The following is a 23706-nucleotide window of genomic DNA, read 5'->3' on the forward strand; positions in this document are numbered from 1 at the left end:
CAGGAGCAGATAATCTTGTCCTTTATTTCCATGGTTCTGAATTCATAAATGAATATACTTTCGAGCTCTGATTACACTTGCAACACAAAGGGGAACACAGCGAGCACCTCGGTGTCCTCTGAATCAATTCCCGGCGAGGAAGGCGACCACCTGATCCATCAGTTGCAGAGCTTCGTCACACTCCGGCTTGTTGAGGAAGAACACGTGCTCTCCTCCCTTGGACTCCAGCCACTCCACCGTGCCGCGCCACCCGCTCGCCTTCACGGCCTGGTAGTACGCCGCGGCCCTCGGCAGCGCGAAGTCTCCGTCGGCGGAGCAGACGAGCAGTCTCCGGCATGCCAGCTTCTGCAGGCTCGGCGCTCCAGGAGCCATCGGGTTGAACCATGGGTCATCCACCCCCTTCTGTGCTTTCCGGGCATAGTATGGACCAAAGCTTCTCCACACTCTCTCTCATGTGGATGACCTCGCCGTCGACTGGCTCCTTCCCACTAAACATAGGATGGAATATGATCGCCCCCTCTAGCAGAGCACCTGGGGGTAAACGTAAACCATCCCGGGTGCCGGCCATGATTGCTATGTTGTGGACGATGTTCGCGCCTCCACTGTCGCCGGCCAGGAAGATGCGGCCGGCGTCGCCGTGTTCCGAGAGCCAGGGGTCATCCCTCGACGCGGCCCAGCTGAGCGCTGCCCAGGAATCGTCGTAGGCTGCGGGAATCGGGTGCTCTGGCGCGAGGCGGTAGTTGACCGACACTGCCAGGACGTTGGCTTTGGAGGCAACGGAGTTGAGGTACCTGTGGTACGTCGGAGAGGCGGCTGAGGCGAGGACCAGGCCCCCGCCGTGGAAGTATACGAGGATCGGGAGCTTCTTGCGCTGGGAATCGGAGCCGGCGGCGGCGAGGTCGGGGACGTAGAGGCGGGCAAAGACGCCGGTGGCGCCGTCCATGACGACGTCCTTGGAGGTGACGCCGGTGGCAGCATCGAAGCCCGGCGGGCACTAGTGGGGACGGGGCCTTTAGCCCCGGTCCGTAAAGGGCTTTAGTCCCGGTTCACTAACCGGGACTAAAGGGGCGGGACTAAAGTCCTAACCTTTAGTCCCGGCCCTGTTACAATCCGGGATTAAAGGTGCTCCACGTGGGCGTCTCGTAGCGCCCGGCAGGTCCTTTAGTCCCGGTTCGTTAGACGGACCGGGACTAAAGATTTTCAGATTTTGCTGGTTTTTGGATTTTTTTTTTGAATGAAATTATTTTTGGGTTTTAGGGTTTTAGGGTTTAGGTGTTCGGGAGATTAACGTGATGCCTCGTTTGGTGTTCGGAAATTAGTTTTCATATAATTTAAATAGAAATAATTATGCATATATATATATATATATATATAAGATTAACTTATCTTACAAGCAATCATATATATATAATTATATGGAGATCTGAATTATCGGGACTAGAGCATGTCTATTCGATTACATGGACGAACATCAATAATGGCCCTTAGCTACACTAAATCGTCATTTGTCTTCTATAGCTTCCGTCCTCAGAAATCCCGCAAGCTCCTCTGCAACAGCAATCGCGCGTTGCTCTGGTAGGACCTTCGTCCTCATGGTCGTGTGCTATATAAGAAGAGGAGATGAATATGAATATCAATCATGATAACAAAGAATGACGGGTAAAAATAGAGGTGTGAATGTTCATTGCTTACGTCGAATCTGTGATCCTTGAGCTCGGAGGTAAACGTGCGAATGGTCTCGCAAACATAGTATCCGCATAGATGCGTACCCCGTGGCTGCTGGTCGCACTTGACGAGAATAGAATATATATAATCAAAATAATAATCTAGCATCATAAATGTATTGAAAATTAATAGAAGTATATCATACTACTACTTACCTGAGCCGCTCTAAAGGTCAGCTTCTCAGGAAAGTTACCGAGAGTCACGCACTTGAACCGCTTCCAAACCCTGCCCGACAAGGATATTGATTTGCTAAGTTTTTCATTAATTGATATATCAGAAAATCATCGAAAGAGACCGATAGAGCGCAAGAATGATTGAAATTACCCTTGGAGCATGTCCTGCAGGCTTTGGAACTGTTCCAAGGGTCTCGATAAAGGGTCGAAGGCATCAACTCTTCCCTTATCAATTTGAATGTCCAACAGAATCCAATAGAAGCTGCACATGTATATATATATATATATATGTGTGTCAGTAACTTATCAATTACACTTATAAGTGAATGGACACAACAGAGTAAAGACCCTCACCTGAAGTTATATGGAAACAGTATGTGGTCACATAAATTTTGATCTATTAGAAACCTTAGAAGGTTTTCCTCCGTCGGTTTATCAGTTAGCGTCGCTATATGTATTTTATCTGGGTCAATAAACCCAATATTTAGGATGCTCTTACTTTTACAATCCAGAATCTTCATTCTGCATAATAGAGTACAAGTTATATATAGACAATGAATTGAAATAACTAAACAAGTTATATGTAGACAACGAATTGAAAAATTTACAGACAATAGCAACTCATAAGCGGTTTGTTGAGGGTGTCGCCATTGTACATCTGGAAGAGTTCATCAAAGTCGATATGGATTTATTTAGAGCGGCCGTAGTACTCCCGTGGGACACTCAGCACGATCATCGTTCTCCCATTCATTGATTCACTTAAGTACCATTGATGCAAGTAACGCATATTTGTTGGGAGATCATCTTTGCTGACCAAAGGCTCTCCCATGATAAATTGTGGCTTAGGGGCTACCACAGCCTTGGGTATCCTGTCGTCTTGGGTAGCCAGCAAATCTTCAATCGAGATACCACATTCAGCCGCCAACTCCTTTGCTCTTTCAAAAGCTTGCCCCTGCACCGGAGGGGGAACATTCTCGGTTAACACCTTGAGGGGTGGGATCGACTGTTTGGCCTGTTGTCCAAGCTGAGGAACGTCTGATTTTTTCTTGCTTGTAGTTGAACTTGATTTGCTCCCACTTGCACTTGCACGTGAGCTGCTCTTTTTCAACTCCTTCTACAATGTGCGTGTATAGTCATCAGGCTTATAGTGTAAGTCATACTGTGATGGAAGGGTTATGAAGTCTTTTGCCCATGCTATTTGCTTCTCGGTGTATTCTGGGCGGGGCTCGGGTTCCTTCTTTTTCATCTGCGCATCATGCTGTTCCTTTGCTATCCTGGCGTTTTCATCGGGGGTACGATCATAAGGTCTGATAGGAAGATTAGCATGAGGTACCTTTGGGAGGGGCGACCGTTTGCGCTTTGGGGGGCTCCGTCGCTTAGGAAATGTCGGCGGAGCGTTCTTGGTGGCACGCTTCCGCTTAGTATCCTGTGCGGGCGGCGGCGGAGACGGACGACCCAAGTCCGGCGGCGGTGATCGAGATGGACTCATGTTGTGCTGGCCGACATCATGTGGAGGGCTTGGAGGTAATGGAGGTGTAGGTGACCTGCGACGACTCAGAGGCGGTGTTGTCCTTGGGGCCGAGCTTGGAAGCTTGATGTAGTTCTTGTCCCATAGGATGACTCCACCCAGTACTTCTCCGAGTGTCCTCTCATCTTCGGGTCCAGCTATGTCGAGCTCCAGATCATTAAACCCCGTCATGATTTCATCCACCCCGACTTTAGCAAAGCCAGCTGGAATCTCACGGCCATGCCAGCGTGCATCAAGGCCAGAAGGTAAAGCTTGTCCGACGGCCACCTTCATGGATATGTTCTTGAATTTCTGATGGAGTTCACATGATGTTGAGTCCTTGATTCCATCCATGGGGTAGCCGGGACCGCCCTCTATCATTCTTCATGCATCGTCGGGCGGGGCCTCAGATTCAGCCACGCTGCTTTTCCGCTTAGATGGGGCGCCGGTAATATGAAGTGCAGGATCTTCCTGGCGCGGTACTCCTCTAAGCTCATCAATCTGCTTCTGTTGCTCGTTAATCCTGGCAAGCAACTGGTTGAACTTGTCATTCTCCTCATCCTGCTGCCGCTTCTTTGCTCTCTCTCGGCTTCTGTAAGTGTCTTGGTCTCTGGCAAACTCAAGCCACCACGGGTAAGAAGGACCGAAGCCTCGCGTTCGTCCTCCATGTTCGTCATTGCCGAGGACCAGTGTGAGCAAATCTTTATCTCTATCTGCAGTGAACTTTCTTTTTCCCTCCTTAATTTCTTTCACTATCCTTTTCCAATTCTCCCTGGGTATCCTAAGACCGTCATTGCAGATGAGGTCCCCTGTTTTTTCGTCGTACGACCCACCATGCGCAAGGAACCAATTTCTTGCTCTCAATTCCCACTCATCACGGAGTGGTTCAGGTAAGATGCCTTTATCTATCAGATCTTGCTCTTTCTTATCCCACTTTGGGATGGCAGTCTCATAGCCCCCCTGGCCCCAGCTTGTGGTGATATTTCTTCTTGTCGGCATTTATCTTGTTCTTTTCTGATAATGCCTGGGCATCTTCTGACTCCTTGTACTCTTGAAATGCCTTCCAGTGATTCGCCTGCTTGGCTAGATACCCCTCGAATACTGGCACTTTCTTTGTCTTCAAATAGTTTTTCCATAGCTTCTTCTTCCAGCTACGGAACAGTTCGGCCATCTTCTTCAGAGTCCACTGCTTGACTTTGGGCCTCAGTTTGTCTGCGGCGTCTTCATTCTCACATTCTAGCAGGTTGAAATGTGACATGAGATCATTCCAAAGATTATCTTTGTACCTTTCAGCGACATAGTCACTATCGGCTGCCCCTTTGCGCTTGTTCCACTCCCGAACGCTGATCGGGGCGTGATCCCTAACGAGAACTCCGCATTGCTTCTTGAATGTGTCAGCAGCATTCTTAGGAAGCTTGGGTTCGCCCGTAAGAAATATCACCTCAAAGGTGTAATGCGTCCGTGCGTCCAACTTTCTAGCCGGGCCTCGTTTCGTAGTTTTGCTCGATGTGGAGGCCTAAGAGGGAGAAACATTCGTCAAATGAATGTATATGTATACAATATAGAGCTATCTCCAATATTTTTCACATATTACAAGTGATTGTCGAACTTCATATGTATACCTCGCCGGACTTTATTATTTCTTCACCGGCTTCTCCATCAGTGGAGCTATCACCTTCTCCGTCATTGGACCTATCTCCTGCCCCATGGGCTTCATCTTCGTGTCGCTCGACCTCCATTCCAACATCGTGGTTTAGATATGACGACGGAGATTCAGCTGGTTCAACGTCGGGGCCGTCTTTGATTATATCTTCGAGAAGTTCTTCCTCTTCGAGGTTCTTGATATGTGGATCCATAGTTCTGCAAAAAACGGATTCTCTTAACCTTTGTACCAAAAAAGAATTATTCTATCAGGAACTCCGTTCCAAAACAACTTAAGTCCCGGGTCGTGGCTCCACCCGGGACTCCTAGATTTCCGCATAGTATTCAAAGTAGGAGTACTTTTCCAATTTGAGCATTCAATAAGCAAAACCAAATCGTAAAATAAAGTAGTATTCAAATTAGCATGCATTCAATTATAAGCTAATACATCATCACTTTTGTCCGTACATCGTCGAATATTATCACTAATACTCCTCGAATACTATCATACATTTAGCATCACTGATACATCTAGAACCGTAGCGCCCGACGGGTATCGGCGCGGGCGGTGGACACCCAAAGAGAAGAAACCATCACAGGATCATAGCTCCAGTGAGATCCCCGAAGAACCTGCCAGGTATGCTCGAACCTGCCCTCCAATGCAACCATGTAGCGACGGACGTGCTCATCCTCCTCGCTGACACGGTGACGTACCACCTCCGCGGTGTCCGGAAGCCTTGGCACCCTCACTGGCCCACGCGAACGCCACCAAACAAGGATCGGGTCAACGACGGGCTGGCTCCTCACCAACCTACGCCCCCCGGAAGGTAGCACCTCCCAATACCAGCCGGGCGGAGCCCAGTCCCGGACAGGGCCTCTCTGATCAAGCAGGTTTCCTCCGCCGAGTCGACGACGAGGATGCGGGATAGGCATCGTAAAATGAACTAAAAAATAAACTAGTTATATTAATTTTCTTGCTAAAAATAAACTATTAACACTTAAGCATATACAATAGCAAAATTAAACTATTAACACTTAAACATATACAATAGCAAAATTAAGCAATAATCTAAGAAACACTATTAACACTTAAGCATTTACACTATACAATAGCAAAATTAAGCATATACACTATATAATAGCAAAATTAAATGACACTATACAATATGTCTCCTCTTCTTCTACTTCTACTTCTCCTCTTCTTGTAGTACTTCTCCTCTTCTCTTCTTCTACTTCTCCTCTCCTCCTCTTCTAATTTTTTCTCTTCTTCTACTTCTCCTCTTCTTCTATTTTTCCTCTTCTTCTCCTCTCCTCCTTTCTTATTCTCCTTTTTTTTCTTTTCTTCTCCTCCTCTTCTTATTTTCATTTTTCCTAATCTGATTTTCTTATTTTTGTTCATATTTCTTCTTCTTGTAACCCTAACCTAATTCTAAATATTACTAACACTAATAATCTAGCACAAACCTAATAACAATAGGAATTAAATGACAAAAAAATCTTTTTCTTTTTCTTCTTTTCTTCTCCTTTTTCTTCTTTTCTTCTCCTTTTTCTTCATTTCTTCTCCTTTTTCTTCTTTTCTTCTCCTTTTTCTTCCTTTCTTCCCTTTTTCTTCGTTTCTTCTCCTTTTTCTTCTTTTCTTCTCCTTTTTCTTCTTTTCTTCTTCTATTTTTCCTCTTCTTCTCCTCTCCTCCTCTTATTTTCTTCTCCTTTTATTCTCCTTTTTCTTCTTTTCTTCTCCTTTTTCTTCTTTTCTTCTACTGGCCGGAGTGTTGGGGAGGAGGGGGCGGGGGGCTCACCGGCCGGAGGTGTCGACGGCGCGCGGTGAGGAGGACGGCGGCGCGAGGCGAGGAGGACGATGGCGACCGCGAGGAGGACGGCAGGCGGCGGCGAGCATGACGTCGGGCAGCCGGACGGCATCGTCGAGTTCGTTGTTGTGCCGCACCGGGCAGGAGAACGAGAGGAAGAAGAAGAGAAATGGACGATTTGGGTTGGAATTTTTCGAAGTCCCGCTTATATAGGTGGATCTTTAGTCCCGGTGCGTGGCTCGAACCGGGACGAAAGACCCCCGAAGAACCTGCCAGGTATGCTCGAACCTGCCCTCCAACGCAACCATGTAGCGACGGACGTGCTCATCCTCCTCGCTGACACGGTGACGTACCACCTCCGCGGTGTCCGGAAGCCTTGGCACCCTCACTGGCCCACGCGACCGCCACCAAACAAGGATCGAGTCAACGACGGGCTGGCTCCTCACCAACCTACGCCCCCCGGAAGGTAGCACCTCCCAATACCAGCCGGGCGGAGCCCAGTCCCGGACAGGGCCCCTCTGATCAAGCAGGTGTCCTCCGCCGAGTCGACGACGAGGATGCGGGATAGGCATCGTAAAATGAACTAAAAAATAAACTAGTTATATTAATTTTCTTGCTAAAAATAAACTATTAACACTTAAGCATATACAATAGGAAAATTAAACTATTAACACTTAAACATATACAATAGCAAAATTAAGCAATAATCTAAGAAACACTATTAACACTTAAGCATTTACACTATACAATAGCAAAATTAAGCATATACACTATACAATAGCAAAATTAAATGACACTATACAATATGTCTCCTCTTCTTCTACTTCTTCTTCTACTTCTACTTCTCCTCTTCTTGTAGTACTTCTCCTCTTCTCTTCTTCTACTTCTCCTCTCCTCCTCTTCTAATTTTTTCTCTTCTTCTACTTCTCCTCTTCTTCTATTTTTCCTCTTCTTCTCCTCTCCTCCTCTTCTTATTCTCCTTTTTCTTATTTTCTTCTCCTCCTCTTCTTATTTTTATTTTCCTAATCTTATTTTCTTATTTTTGTTCATATTTCTTCTTCTTGTAACCCTAACCTAATTCTAAATATTACTAACCCTAATAATCTAGCACAAACCTAATAACAATAGGAATTAAATGACAAAAAAAAATCTTTTTCTTTTTCTTCTTTTCTTCTCCTTTTTCTTCTTTTCTTCTCCTTTTTCTTCTTTTCTTCTCCTTTTTCTTCATTTCTTCTCCTTTTTCTTCTTTTCTTCTCCTTTTTCTTCCTTTCTTCCCTTTTTCTTCGTTTCTTCTCCTTTTTCTTCTTTTCTTCTCCTTTTTCTTCTTTTCTTCTTCTATTTTTCCTCTTCTTCTCCTCTCCTCCTCTTCTTTTCTTCTCCTTTTATTCTCCTTTTTCTTCTTTTCTTCTACTGGCCGAAGTGTTGGGGAGGAGGGGGCGGGGGGCTTACCGGCCGGAGGTGTCGACGGCGCGCGGCGAGGAGGACGGCGGCGCGCGGTGAGGAGGACGGCAGGCGGCGGCGAGCATGACGTCGGGCAGCCTGACGGCATCGTCGAGTTCGTCGCTGTGCCGCGCCGGGCAGGAGAACGAGAGGAAGAAGAAGAGAAATGGACGATTTGGGTTGGAATTTTTCGAAGTCCCGCTTATATAGGTGGATCTTTAGTCCCGGTGCGTGGCTCGAACCGGGACGAAAGACCCCCTTTAGTCCCGGGTGGAGCCATGGCCCGGGACTAAATCCCCTCGTTTCCCGCCTCCTCGCCTGCCGAAAAGGGGTCTTTAGTCCCGGGACGTGGCTCCAACCGGGACTAAAGGGGGTCTGTAGTCCCGGGGCGTGGCTCCACCCGGGACTAAAGCCCTCCTCGACTGCACAATAAGTTTAGTCCCACCTCGCCCAGCGAGGGGGACTAACACTTGTTTATAAGCCTCGTCGCAGCTTCTCCATCGAGCTCCTCTCTAAAGCAGGCTTAGGGCCTAAACTCACTGAAAATTTAAACTATATTAGAAATTATAGAGAAAATTCAATCTAAATTCAAATGAGAATTTAGATTGAATTTTCTCTATGATTTCGAACATAATTTCAATTTTTTTCTATTTTCATAATTAATAATTTTGACTATCCAAACTATTATCTATTTTGTTATTTTCAATTACAAACTATGTTTATTAAAAATTCTTTTTGCATATTTGAGAATTTGACAAAACTATGATAATGAAAAGTATTTGAAATTGAATAAATAATGCAAAACTATTTTTTATTTTCATAATTAATAATTTTGACTATCCAAACTATTATCTATTTTGTTATTTTCAATTAAAAACTATGTTTATTAAAAATTCTTTTTGCATATTTGAGAATTTGACAAAACTGATGATAATGAAAAGTGTTTGAAATTGAATAAATAATGCAAAACTATTTTTTATTTTCATAATTAATAATTTTGGCTATCCAAACTATTATCTATTTTGTTATTTTCAATTAAAAACTATGTTTATTAAAAATTCTTTTTGCATATTTGAGAATTTGACAAAACTATGATAATGAAAAGTGTTTGAAATTGAATAAATAATGCAAAATTATTTTTTATTTTCACAATTAATAATTTTGACTATCCAAACTATTACCTATTTTGTTATTTTCAATTAAAAACTATGTTTATTAGAAATTCTTTTTGCATATTTGAGAATTTGACAAAAGTATGATAATGAAAAGTGTTTGAAATTGAATAAATAATGCAAAACTAGTTTTTTATTTTCATAATTAATAATTGTGACTATCCAAGCTATTATCTGTTTTGTTATTTTCAATTAAAAACTATGTTTATTAAAAATTCTTTTTGCATATTTGAGAATTTGACAAAACTATCATAATGAAAAGTGTTTCAAATTGAATAAATAATGAAAAACTATTTTCTATTTTCATAATTAATAATTTTGACTATCCAAACTATTATCTATTTTGTTATTATCAATTAAAAACTATGTTTATTAAAAATTCTTTTTGCATATTTGAGAATTTGACAAAACTATCATAATGAAAAGTGTTTCAAATTGAATAAATAATGCAAAACTATTTTCTATTTTCATAATTAATAATTTTGACTATCCAAACTATTATCTATTTTATAATTTTCAATTAAAAACTATGTCTTTTAAAAATTCTTTTTGCATATTTGAGAATTTGACAAAACTATCATAATGAAAAGTGTTTCAAATTGAATAAATAATGCAAAACTATTTTCTATTTTCATAATTAATAATTTTGGCTATCCAAACTATTATCTATTTTGTTTTTTTCAAATAAAAACTATGTCTATTAAAAAATATTTTTGCATATTTGAGAATTTGACAAAACTATGATAATGAAAAGTGTTTGAAATTGAATAAATAATGCAAAACTATTTTATATTTTCATAATTAATTATTTTGACTATCCAAAATATTATCTATTATGTTATTTTCAATTAAAAACTATGTTTATTAAAAATTCTTTTTGCATATTTGAGAATTTGACAAAACTATGATAATGAAAAGTGTTTGAAATTGAATAAATAATGCAAAACTATTTTCTATTTTCATAATTAATTATTTTGACTATCCAAACTATTATCTATTATGTTATTTTAAATTAAAAACTATGTTTATTAAAAATTCTTTTTGCATATTTGAGAATTTGACAAAACTATCATAATGAAAAGTGTTTGAAATTGAATAAATAATGCAAAACTATTTTCTATTTTCAAAAGTAATTATTTGTACTTCGTGTACAAAACGGACAAGAACTTATTTGAACTCCATACTTTTTGTGTGTTCAAAATGCACCATTCAAAGGCACATCACAAAATTTCAACAATTTCTGACTTCATTTGGTATTCTTCATGCATTTACTTTTTTTTTGAGCTAGTTGACCCTGAAATTGAAAAGCACTACAAATGAACTCTGAAAATGTTGAAAGTTGGCATGCCCTCATCATTTCACCCACATAGCATGTGTTAAAAAGTTGAGAGGGCTACGACAAAAACTGGATGCACTTCGTGTACAAAACGGATAATCTCTCTCGAAGTAGCAGCGTTTCGAACGAGAACTCATCTCTTACAAAGGGATTTCATTTTTTTGAACTTATTTGAACTCCATACTTTTTGTGTGTTCAAAATGCACCATTGAAAGGCACATCACAAAATTTCAACAATTTCTGACTTCATTTGGTATTCTTCGTGCATTTACTCTTTTTTTTTAGCTAGTTGACCCTGAAATTAAAAAGCACTACAAATGAACTCTGAAAATGTTGAAAGTTGGCATGCTATCATAATTTCACCCACATAGCATGTGTTAAAAAGTTGAGAGGGCTACGACAAAAACTGGATGCACTTCGTGTACAAAACGGACAATCTCCCTCGAAGTAGCAGCGTTTCGAACGAGAACTCATGTCTTACAAAGGGATTTCATTTTTTTGAACTTATTTGAACTCCATACTTTTTTTGTGTTCAAAATGCACCATTCAAAGACACATCACAAAATTTCAACAATTTCTGACTTCATTTGTATTCTTCGTGCATTTACTTATTTTTTTTGAGCTAGTTGACCCTGAAATTGAAAAGCACTACAAATGAACTCTGAAAATGTTGAAAGTTGGCATGCTATCATCATTTCACCCACATAGCATGTGTTAAAAAGTTGAGAGGGCTACGACAAAAACTGGATGCACTTCATGTACAAAACAGACAATCTCTCTCGAAGTAGCAGTGTTTCGAACGAGAACTCATCTCTTACAAAGGGATTTCTTTTTTTTGAACTTATTTGAACTCCATACTTTTTGTGTGTTCAAAATGAACCATTGAAAGGCACATCACAAAATTTCAACAATTTCTCACTTCATTTGGTATTCTTCGTGCATTTACTTATTTTTTTTGAGCTAGTTGACCCTGAAATTGAAAAGCACTACAAATGAACTCTGAAAATGTTGAAAGTTGGCATGCTATCATCATTTCACCCACATAGCATGTGTTAAAAAGTTGAGAGGGCTACGACAAAAACTGGATGCACTTCGTGTACAAAACGGACAATCTCTCTCGAAGTAGCAGCGTTTCGAACGAGAACTCATCTCTTACAAAGGGATTTCATTTTTTTGAACTTATTTGAACTCCATACTTTTTGTGTGTTCAAAATGCACCATTCAAAGGCACATCACAAAATGGCAACAATTTCTGACTTCATTTGGTATTCTTCGTGCATTTACTTATTTGTTTTGAGCTAGTTGACCCTGAAATTGAAAAGCACTACAAATGAACTCTGAAAATGTTGAAAGTTGGCATGCTATCATCATTTCACCCACATAGCATGTGTTAAAAAGTTGAGAGGGCTACGACAAAAACTGGATGCACTTCATGTACAAAACAGACAATCTCTCTCGAAGTAGCAGCCTTTCGAACGAGAACTCATCTCTGACAAAGGGATTTCTTTTTTTTGAACTTATTTGAACTCCATACTTTTTGTGTGTTCAAAATGCACCATTCAAAGGCACATCACAAAATGGACAATCTCTTTCGAAGTAGAAGCGACCCCTACAATAAGAGACGACATTCTTCTTCTCTCATATATGGTGGACACTAGCTCACCTGATTTTTCAACCGTCGATGATGGTCGCTACTCCTACTTCCCCTAGTGCATAACCAATATCTAGCACAAGGAGAAGAAGGAGAAGCGACCCCCACAACAAAAGTGGTTCCGCGGCACGCCACGTGGTTCCGCTGCACGCCACGTGGGACTAATGGTCTTTCATTTTTAAATGACTGTTTTAATCAAAAACAGATCTGTTACAAAAGGTATTTCATTTTTTGAACTTATTTGAACTGAAGACTTTTTGTATATATATGTGGTCGAAATGCATGATACCATGAAGTTAGAAAGGGCTAAACCATTCAAAAGTAGCAAATGAAGTTAGAAAGGGCTAAACTATTCAAATTTCGAAACTATAATGGCACAAACAGAAACTAGACATATATAAATTGGTCTAAGAAGTACATGATACTAGTCCAAACAGTACATAATAATAGCTACCATAGATATATATACAAGTGTTCGACGTTTAGAACACTACTCGTCTGAATCGTCTGAATCAGAATGTCCACCTTCCTCGAGGTGACGCTGGCCATAGTTGACGACTCGAATCTTGCGGTACAACTCGTATGAAACGTATGCATCTTTTGCTGCATACTCAATGTTGATAGGATCAAGTGGGGCCTTCTCCCAAAGTTTGTGCTGAGACTTTGGGAAACTGGTCTTCATATCACCATATTCCTCGTCGATCAAGGCAACTGCCATATGAGCCATCGAAGTCCTGTCATGTCGAAGCCTGAATACCGTTTGGAGATCAACGAGACAACCAGCTGGTATCTCAATACCGAAGCTGTGCCTCATCTTCAGCTTGTCGTTCCTTATGTCAACGGTAGCAAAAGTGATGGCGCTGCGAAGGAAGTCCATGAGTTCTGGACAATGCTTGTCACTCCTGCAACAGAAACAAATTAAAATGGAACAAATGTTACATACTGCTGCAATAAGGAAACATGTTTCACTACAACTAAAGAGAAAATTATCTTTAGGATTCAAATAGAACATATGCAATGGAACCTAGAGAGATCACTATAGCTATCCAATGGAACCTAGAGAGATCACTAGCTATATGCAATTTTCATGACTATGACATATCATATTGCTATCCAATGGAACCTAGAGAGATCACTAACTATATGCAATTTTCATAACCTTGGATCAAAGAACACCGCATAAAATTGTATCACTACAACTATGATTTCAATGGAACATATTGAACCAATCAGATTTTTCAGATTGTGGAACACTATTCCAATCAGATTGTGTTCCCTTCAACTAATCAAAATTGTTTCACTACAACTATTTGAAGCGAACCAACTATGATTCCAATGGAACATATTAAACACTAGTTGATTCTAATACGATTTTTCAGATTATGGAACACTATTCCAATCAGATTGTGTTCCCCTTCAACTAATCAAAATTGTTTCACTACAACTATTTGAAGGGAACCAACTATGATTCCAATGGAACATATTAACCACTAGTTGATTCTAATACGATTTTTCAGATTATGGAACACTATTCCAATTATATTGAGTTCCCCTTCAACTAATCAAAATTGTTTCACTACAACTATTTGAAGGGAACCAACTATGATTGAAACAAATAAACTTACAATGTCATTATCTTGGATCAAAGAAAGCCTCAAAACTTACCTCGCCCATTGGAAGATCAAGACATGGCGTGCGAAGCATAGTTGGATGACGGCAACACCGCGTTGATCGGCCGTGTACTCTAGATCAAGCCCCAAGAACTTCTCATGCTCCATTGCGTCGTCAAACCATTTTTCCTTCAACTGTTCAAGAAAAAACGGCACCTCCCTGCTCTCGTTCGTGTACACGACATCGAGCTTGGTCGTACCATGTGCGAGCACCTTAAGAAAGCGACTTGGCATGGTGGAAGAAGAGAAGGGAAGAAGAGAGGAGAAGAACATAGAGGGATAGCGAGAGAGAAGAAGAAACAGAGAAATGGCGACTTTGCTTCGGTTCGTGCTTTTCATCGCCCGAAACAACGCGGGATGCAAACCGTTTGGGTCTTTAGTCCCGGGTTGGGCCACCAACCGGGACTAAAGAGGTATACCAATGGTTGCCAGCACTACGGCAGGCCACGTGTTAGTCCTTTAGTCCCGGGTTGAGCCACCAACCGGGAAAAAAGGGGGATACGAACGGTTGCCACCACCACTGCTCGCCGCGTAGCCCTTTAGTCCCGGTTTGGGACACGAATCGGGACTAAAGGCTCCTTACGGGCCGGGACTAGAGCCTCGAGGGAGGCATTGAGAATTGGGGCGACGTGGCCGGGCCTTTAGTCCCGGCCCAGAGGCGGGCCGGGACTAAATGGTCCCGGCCAAAGTCCCGTTTTCCACTAGTGGGGGTGGTTTCTGTGCCGAAGAGACGCTCCACTCGGCCGTCTTCGTAGATGCGGAGGAGCGGCGAGTCTTACCGCAATTTGGTGGATGGATCCATCGCTGTCGCACGAAAGCTCTGTGCTTTGTGACCCTGATTCTAGAAGAAGTAATGAAGCTTGGTATTTGCTCGATGAATAAATAAGCGTGGGAGGGGCAAAGCACCCAGGAATAAAGTTATGTGGGGCATGCTATGCGTCCAGGATCACGAACCATTGGATCTGACCGCATCGAGCGGCCAAACTTGTTTTCACCATTGCAACATCTCTACTATTAAAGCAGGATGTGCCGTCGTGATGGTTCAACCAGCGATGGTTCGACCTCACCCTACGTTCGGTAGTTGTTTCCGCCACATCCCACGACCGAGCATAGAGAGAAAAAACTGCGCGTTCTCCACCCCTCCACTACCTACCTCCCCACGTCACTTCTGTGTCGCGCCGCCAACGGATCACCCCGGACGCGCGTTGCCGCCTTCCATGCGATGCCGCCGTCACATGGTCCCCACCAGCGCCGAGATGGCCGCGGACTTCCGACATGTCGCCCAGATGCCTCCAGATTCGTTCGACGTCGAGCCTGGATCCATCCATCTTCGTGTGTGTGGAGAGTGTGGACGGCGACCAGATGCGGCTGAGGCCAAGTGTCCTGACCAAGGGACCATGGCCCTCGTCCCTGCTCGACGCGCGCGGCTAGCAAGGCAGCTCAGTTTCGCACGATTGGTTTCCTCCCATCTCTCATAGCCGGGCAAGTGGCTAGGTCTATGTCTGCTAATGACCAGATTCATACCCTTTTGGGTATGGTGTGGGATGCATCAGCCAGCCGGTGGGGAAGAACTCCAGTCGCTTGCTGCTCTGCTCTCCACCAACGGGAGCGCAGCGCGTCCACCCATCCAGATTCCACGGGAGCTCCAGCCCGCGGCTGCCGCTGCTCTGCTCTCCCCCGGCGCCGTCTCCTTCCTCGTCGCACCCTTCCCGCTCGCCCGCCCGCCTCGCCCGCGACCGTGCCATTCCCTCCGCCACCTCGCACGCGCTGCGGCTGCCAAGCCGCTGGCTGCCCCCCTTGCGCCCCCTGCCTCGTCAAGCCCGCGAAGGCCGCTCCGAGACCTGGCGCTGCGCGACCTGGCGGCGGGCCCCGTCGCCGAGGCCGCGTGGCGGGCGCTGGCGGCCGCCGCGGGGCCCCTGGTCGTCGCGCTCGCCTCCGCCATGCTGATCCTCAAGGACGCCGGGAGCGCGTCCGCGTACGTCGTCGCCACGCCACGGAAGCTGCATGCCGACGAGCTCCCCACCGTTCGCCTCTTCAAGGACAACACCCCCTCCGTCGTCTACATCACCAACGGACCAACCTCGTCGTCAGGTACGGCCGGGCCGATCCCCTCCCTCTCTCTCTCACCCGCCCCCTTCCCTGGGCGCCTCCATTGCTCTCGCCTTGGCCGTCGCCTGATGCGAAGAAGCTTGGGGTTTATATTTTGGCTCTTTGTGCAGGCAGGACGCCTTCACGCTGGACGTGCTCGAGGTGCCACAGGGATCCGGCTCCGGCTTCGTCTGGGACAAGCTCGGCCACATTGTCACCAACTTCCATGTCATCCATGGCGCCTCCGACCTCAGGTTGGGTAACGCTTAACAGACCTGCTCGTTGCCCATATATTTCTTCAGCAAAGTTCAAATCACAGCATGCCAACTCTGTAGAACCAACGGTTATCCAAAGGTTCATAGAATGGTGTAATTGAACATTAGACAGGGGAAATGAGAGTTGCAGAACTGCAATTGTATATTGGTAATATAAGCATGGGCCATGTGGACGTGGTTGCTTAGTTTTATCAGCAACGATCGGTGCTAACGACTCATTATCAATTACATCATTGTGCTAGCTAAATATGTCCATATGTTCTAGGTTGTAGCCTGTAGGCTAGATATAGTAGATGTTTAGCCTGACACAGTGACACATCTTTGAAGCTTTAGAGTGACTATATTTTTGCATTCCATTTTTCATAATTTCATCAAGTACTTAATGCTACATCCGAGACTAGAATAAAAAATGCTAACAATGACCCATGTTATGCGCTTTGGTTTCAGCTAAACCACATTTACATGTTAGTCATGCTTTGTGTGCTTCCTTGCTAATGTCAGATGATGTCAATTTACTCAGATCTGCAGATAGTATGCTACCATCTTTTGGAATATTTATGACAGGGTTGTCTTGAATTGTATCATGGCGAAGTGAAATTACCGTTTTAGTTTTACGTAGGGTCACGCTTGCTGATCAGTCGGTGTACGAAGCGCAAGTTGTCGGATTTGACCAGGACAAGGATGTCGCTGTTTTGAGTATAGAAGCACCAAAGGATAAACTAAGACCTTTACCAGTTGGTGTGTCAGCAAACCTACTCGTTGGTCAGAAAGTGTATGCCAGCTTGGTATTTTGTGTTCCTTGGTAATTTGTTTTCATTTCAACTCCCGAACCTGAGTTGAATTTTTAATAGGGCCAGCTTGTTTCAGATCCTGATTATGTCGAGTTAGCAATAGCATTGGAAATGAAAATACTTTACAAAGCATCAAAAAATAATAATAACACAATTAACCATGTCCAAGTGTCCAACCACCGAAATGCCAAACAGATTTTATGCTAAGCAACTATGTATGACATACATTCTTTTGTAAATTATCAGTATAGTTCATGGATGGGAAGAGTTGATTTAAACACTTCAGTTATTTGGTGTCCTCTTTTGATTATGTGCATATTACTTTAAGAAACCAATGATTACTGTCTAACATTTGCAATTTATATATTTACAGTTTGGCCTTGACCACACACTTACAACAGGTGTTATCAGGTGTAGTATTATTGATTGGTTAAATTAACTCCTCGTTTTGGTTGATTCTTTTGCTTGGTTTTTTGGTAAACCGAGACAATTTTGTTTTGCTCTCTGCTGACTTCTCCCAGTGGATTGCGAAGAGAAATTAGTTCAAATGCAACTGGACGTCCTATACAGGATGTAATACAGACAGATGCTGCTATCAACCCTGGTAACAGTGGAGGCCCACTTCTTGATAGTTCTGGAAACCTGATACGTGTAAATACTGCTATATACTAACCTTCAGGAGCATCATCTGGGGTTGGCTTCTCCATTCCAGTTGATACAGTATGTCACTCACCTTAATTCATAATTTCAGATTTGCTCTGGGTCTTCTTTTCTTTCTTGCTTATAACATAGCATGTATTTCGACCATATTCAGGTTGGTGGTATTGTGGATCAGCTTATAAAATTCGGGAAAGTGATGAGACCCATTTTGGGGATAAAGTTTGCCCCTGACCAATCTGTGGAGCAGCTTGGGTTGAGTGGAGTGCTTGTCTTGGATGCTCCCCCAAACGGACCAGCTGGCAAAGCGGTACTGTCCATCTATATTATACACATGTTTGATGCAAATTCGATGGAACTTGATTGTATACCACCAAATATTTATACAGTAGTCAAATTCTTATTTCGTTTCAGTTTCAGTTTCAGTTAACAATCTTTTTACACCTAGCATGAGAAAACCTTGTACTGTCACTCCAGTACATTATAGCATCCGTTGAACAATGTTCTCTTGTGACATCTCTAATTGTCAGAACAAAGAATAGCTTAAGAAACACAGCAGCAATTCATTTGATAGGAACCAAACTTATGTGTAGAAGAAACTCGTCTTTCCTTTTCCCTCCATATGATTGTAAAAAGCATTTGTTAGACATGTAACATGTTTCTGCAGTACAGAACTTGTGCAACTAAATATTTCTGATCCCCATGTCATGTGCAGGGTCTGCAATCAACAAAATGTGATGCATACGGGTGGCTTATCGTCGGGGACATAATTACCTCGGTGAACGGTACGAAGGTAGCGAATGGAAGTGACTTGTACCATATCTTGGATCAGTGTAAAGTGGGGGAGACGGTAAGCTTTCACCTGTGTTTACCCACAACAATTTTGTTGTGCTTTTTTTCCCAAGCTGCTAAGTTACTCACTTAGTCTTGTGAGATGCATACGGGTGAATGTTTCTTCTGAAGGTGACCATGGAAGTCTTGCGCGGAGATAAGAAGGAGAAGATCGTTGTGGTCCTTGAACCAAAGCTCGACGAAACACGATGAATGGTGTCCTTCTCGGGTGTATTCTCGCGTAGGTACAAGGTATTAGCATGTTGGCCTACCATGGAGCTCCTTGTACATAATTGATGTTTGTAAATTGTCTGGTGTAAAAAGAAAGGAAAGAAAAATATCAATTTGGTTCATCGTTCATGCCTTATGTGCGCCTGTTCCAGTACATGATCTATCTGCTTGTTGGGTTCTAATTTGAGTTGCAAATAAATAACTTTGTTCTGTTTTTCGTTCAAGAAATATGGACTCCACATACCAGCTATCTTGTTGCTTATAAGCAGCAGTCCATTTTATTAAGTTGGCTTTTTTCTTGTCATCATTTTCTGTTGCAGGTTACTAAATATGTACGTATATCTTTTAGAAGAGAGAGAATAGAAGTGTGTTCGGGTTAGGCTCAGGTACTACATCCCACAATTTGTTTTGCATATGTACGTAACTCTGAGAGGTAACCATCTTAAGGATGGTACATTATGATGTACTTGTTTTGTTATGCTTTATTAGAGATAGAAACACTGTAGCAATAGCGTGGTAATTTGTAGATTGTGGTTGGAACCTAGAAGTAGAGGAATAGAAATTTGGCTACTAAGGTGTCAATGTGAGTACAAAGAAATATTGGCCCATTGTTTGCCGTTTGTCTGCTTTTGGTTATAGTGTATTATTCAGTCTTTGGGGGTGTGCTGAAGTTCTTGATACTCAAAAATGTTTATCACATCATGTAGGAATTTATAACCCCAAATAATCCAGACAGTAGCATCATTCATTGTAAAACCATTACACAATACACTTAGTATCTGGAAAGAATCTTTGCGAAACTTGATATTAACCAGTTAATGGTTTTCCCCTTCTCTTGGTTTTGCACCATGTTTTATCCATGAAGCCTTGGTACCCTATATATTTACAAGGATGAAAACAAGGCATGTGAATTTTTAAATGACATTGAATACCTACATGCATAATACTCCATCCGTCCGGAATTACTTGCCGCACAAATGAATAAAAATAAATGTATCTAGAACTAAAATACATCTAGATACATCCATTCTTATGACAAGTATTTCCATATGAAGGGAGTATATTGTAACCTCTTCTTAGTTCTCCATTAATAAAAAACATGATACTACCCAAATTATTGTCAGGAAAGGACAACTATAATAATAATCTTTTGGGATGTACCAAGCATTGAAATTTTTCTCATGTCCTTTTAATTTAATGTATAGTGCAGAGGAAAAAATTAAGCTAAGTATCATGAGTTAAACCATGATGCCCTTTGAAATCTCTGGACAATAAGTTTGTTGAGTGATTTTTTTGTCGCTTATATGGTATTCTCACTGGCCTCCCGGTTGGCATAAGTAAAATGCTATGAAACGAAGAAAATAAATAAACGAACACTGGTTGAACAATTTAAGTATTTTATACTGATTTTATTTTCATTTAAAGGCTTAATTTTGTCATCCTGTTGACATGATTCTCAACAAATCAAGAATTGTACCTTTTTCAAGCTTGACCACCTATATGAAGTATCTTACACAACATATCAAGGTAGACTATATGAAAGAACAACTGGGACAATAACAACAAGTGCTACTCAAGCGATGTGATAAAAAACTAATTGAAACATGCGATTTCAGAATCCCCTCCATTCACAAAAAATAGAAAAGCAAAACATGGACTTTCTAATACTCTAGCATGCAATTAATTGACTCCCCAAAGAACTACATGGTAGAGAAATGTGTTTGATTTATTTTGAACTGATTGCAACAAATATATCGATGGCACCTACAACTCTATTTTCAAAATATATCTATATGAAATTATATTTGATTTCTTTTTAGCAATGCCTCATACTTAAGTCTATTATCTCGTGACAACGTACGGGCATTCACCTAGTTCTAGCTACAATGGCAACCGAGCAAAAGGACAATAAGTGGCGGCTGAGACGAGATGCCCGCCACTCCTGTGACACGTACCTGTGGCAGGCGTCTATTCTTGCTCTCCACATGTGTGATATGCAGGAGAGTAGAAATATACGGAAGACATTACGTGTGGCGGGCGAGGAGATTAGCCCGCCATGGCCGGTGAGATAGTAATGGCGGTCCCATATAATTAACCGTCACTGCTAAGTTATCCAAATAGTTGTGGCGTGTGGCAAGTCCCATCTGCCAATCATTTGTATTCACCTATAAGCCATTTCCAATAGGGAAACACTTGTGGTTGGTGCGCCGGCCGAACCGGTCGGTCGCGCGTGACCCGCGCATGCAGTTGATTAGGCATGCAGCTTTTTTGCCGTTTAAATTTGCGGCAACCAGCGTTCATAATTGCTACAAGCGTTTTTTATTTGCTACATTTTTTCAGTAAAAAAGCTGCATATACGTTTGGTTGCAACTCCAGTTCGTCAGATTTTTCGTTACAACCGGTGTTTCTTACTTTTGCTACAATCGTGTTAATTTTTTCTACAACCAGGGTCATTTTCTGCGGCAACCGTTCACTAAAAAAGTTGCATACATGTTCGTCAGAGTTGCAACCGAGTTCACCAGATTGTTGTTGCTACAACCCATATTTTCTTTTGCTACCACGCATCATCAACGTTAATTTTTTTACTACTATCACGTTGATATTTTTTTGCTAAAACCATATTTTTGTTGCAACCATGACCGAAATTTGTTGCATCGTGGTCGAAATTTACTGCGTCGAGGAATTTTGCTGCAAGGACAGATCTGACTGTGCGGCCTGCGTGCGGCCGACAGATCGAGCGGCCTGCATGCGGCCGGACGAAAGTTTCGGCTGGCGCATCGGCGCGGAGCGCTGCCCTTTCCAATATATAGTGAAATGTCCTACTAATCTTACCTACTAATAAAGCAAATAGTGCTACTTCCGTATGTCATCCAAATTGCCCTTAAAGTTGACTAAAATTACCCACTAATGCCACTTATAAGTCAAAAAAAACCATTTCAAACAGAAAAATCTCCGTACTGGGCCGGCCCATGTCGGCACCTCCTATATTACGCTCTATGCGTTGGAAAAAGATGCAGCACACCTGGTTGGGCCGGCCCATGCGTGGGCGCCGGTTTTTTTAGTTTAGTTTTTTTATTTTTCTTTTCAGTTTCATTTTGTTTTTTACTTTAAATAATTTAGAACTTCAAACAACTTTTCTCAATTTTAAGAAACTGAGAATTTCGAAATAAAATATTCAAAAAAACTTTTTTTTTTGAGAATTCAAAAACTACTCGGGAGTTTTGAAAAAAGTTTGCATATAAAAAAATGTTTAAACTTTGAGAAAATGTCCATAAAATAAAAAAGTAAATGATTTCAAACAAAAGTTTGTGTAAATAATTTAGAACTTTGAAAACCTTTTGCAATTTATTTTTTATTTTCATTTTTCTGTTCCATTTTTTAGTTTAAATAATTTAGAACTTTGAAAAACTTTTGCAATTTATAAAACTTTGAAATAAAAATTTGAAGAAAATATAAAATGTTTGTGAATTCAAAAAATGCTCAGGATTTTTGTAAAAATATTCGCATATTCAGAAAAATGTTCATAATTTTGAGAACAATGTTCGTGAAAAGAATAAAAGACCATGATTTTGAAAAAAAGTTTGTGTGTTATTTTTTAGTGCAATTGAAAAAAGTGTTTGCTAATTCAAAAAATGTTCATGCATTTTAAGAAATGTCCTAAAATTTTAAAGACATAATATGATCAGCATCATTGGAGATGATAATTGTTTTTCTCCCGTTGCAACGCACGGGTCCTTTTGCTAGTATACCCTTAAAAATCATGATTCACATTAACCTCAGGCTTATGAGACCTAAATGAGCATAAAAGTCTTAACACATGCCATCAACTCATCTTTTAAACAATACTATTGATCATACAATTCGATAAGGTGATGCCAAAGAATATGCGCCACTTGGTCTTGCAGTCAGGTAACCTTTGAGGTCCTAATTGATATTTTTTGTTTTTTTAGTTACTTGTAGTTTACACTACTTTGATCTATCTGACACCAGATCAATGTGAAGCACTAAGCATAAGTTTTGTTATTTTATTAGCTTCCACTAACATTTCATTCAAAATTATAGTGTAGCTCTTCTGCTCCACCAGGAGCATTTAGATACTGTTGAATCAAAGTATATCGATGGTGGCATCCGGCCGGGTTCTTTCCTTAAATAAAAAACATAAATTTTCTTCATTTTTGTTGGACGGATACCTAATGCAACAACCATCCTTCCCTTGTTTAAGAGCATCGGATATTGTGTTAGCTCTATATATTCGCTTGGCATGCTTGTGGCCTTGCCTGCTTACTATTTCCTACTTGTCGTAGCTGGTGTTATTCAGAGTAGTTTCACCCATACACGGACTACCAGATAAAGAGAGAAATAACAATCACAAGAAGTTGGAGACGTGTTGTGCTGCTTGGATTGGGAGGCATCCAGGGACAATCAGCTGCTTTGGGTCGAAATTCTACCTCCTTGCTTGGGTGTGTTTGGCTGCGCTTCTTTTACAAGGCCGACGCAGCCCTTGTGTAACCACATCTGCGCGCTGGTGGTCTGTGTTTTGTGTCGAACAGGGGTCCTAAATACATCTTATTTAAATATTTATTGTAGTTGGCAAAACTGAAATTCTATCTTTTGACCGCTAGAGCTAATCAAGCGACCCGGACCATCGTATTACGAGCTTTCTTCTTTATAGAAAGGCATGCTCGAGCTATTTCCCATATATTAGCCATATAA

General features: G+C 41.8%; 2 pseudogenes; one reads left to right on the forward strand and one right to left on the reverse strand.

The window, feature by feature from the left end:
- Positions 1–15: 15 nt before the first annotated feature.
- LOC123442141 lies at positions 16–15397 on the reverse strand (annotated as a pseudogene).
- Positions 15398–15444: 47 nt separating this feature from the next.
- LOC123440877 lies at positions 15445–19743 on the forward strand (annotated as a pseudogene).
- Positions 19744–23706: the final 3963 nt, after the last annotated feature.

Source organism: Hordeum vulgare, chromosome 3H (assembly GCF_904849725.1).
Source record: "Hordeum vulgare subsp. vulgare chromosome 3H, MorexV3_pseudomolecules_assembly, whole genome shotgun sequence".
NCBI lineage: Eukaryota > Viridiplantae > Streptophyta > Magnoliopsida > Poales > Poaceae > Hordeum > Hordeum vulgare.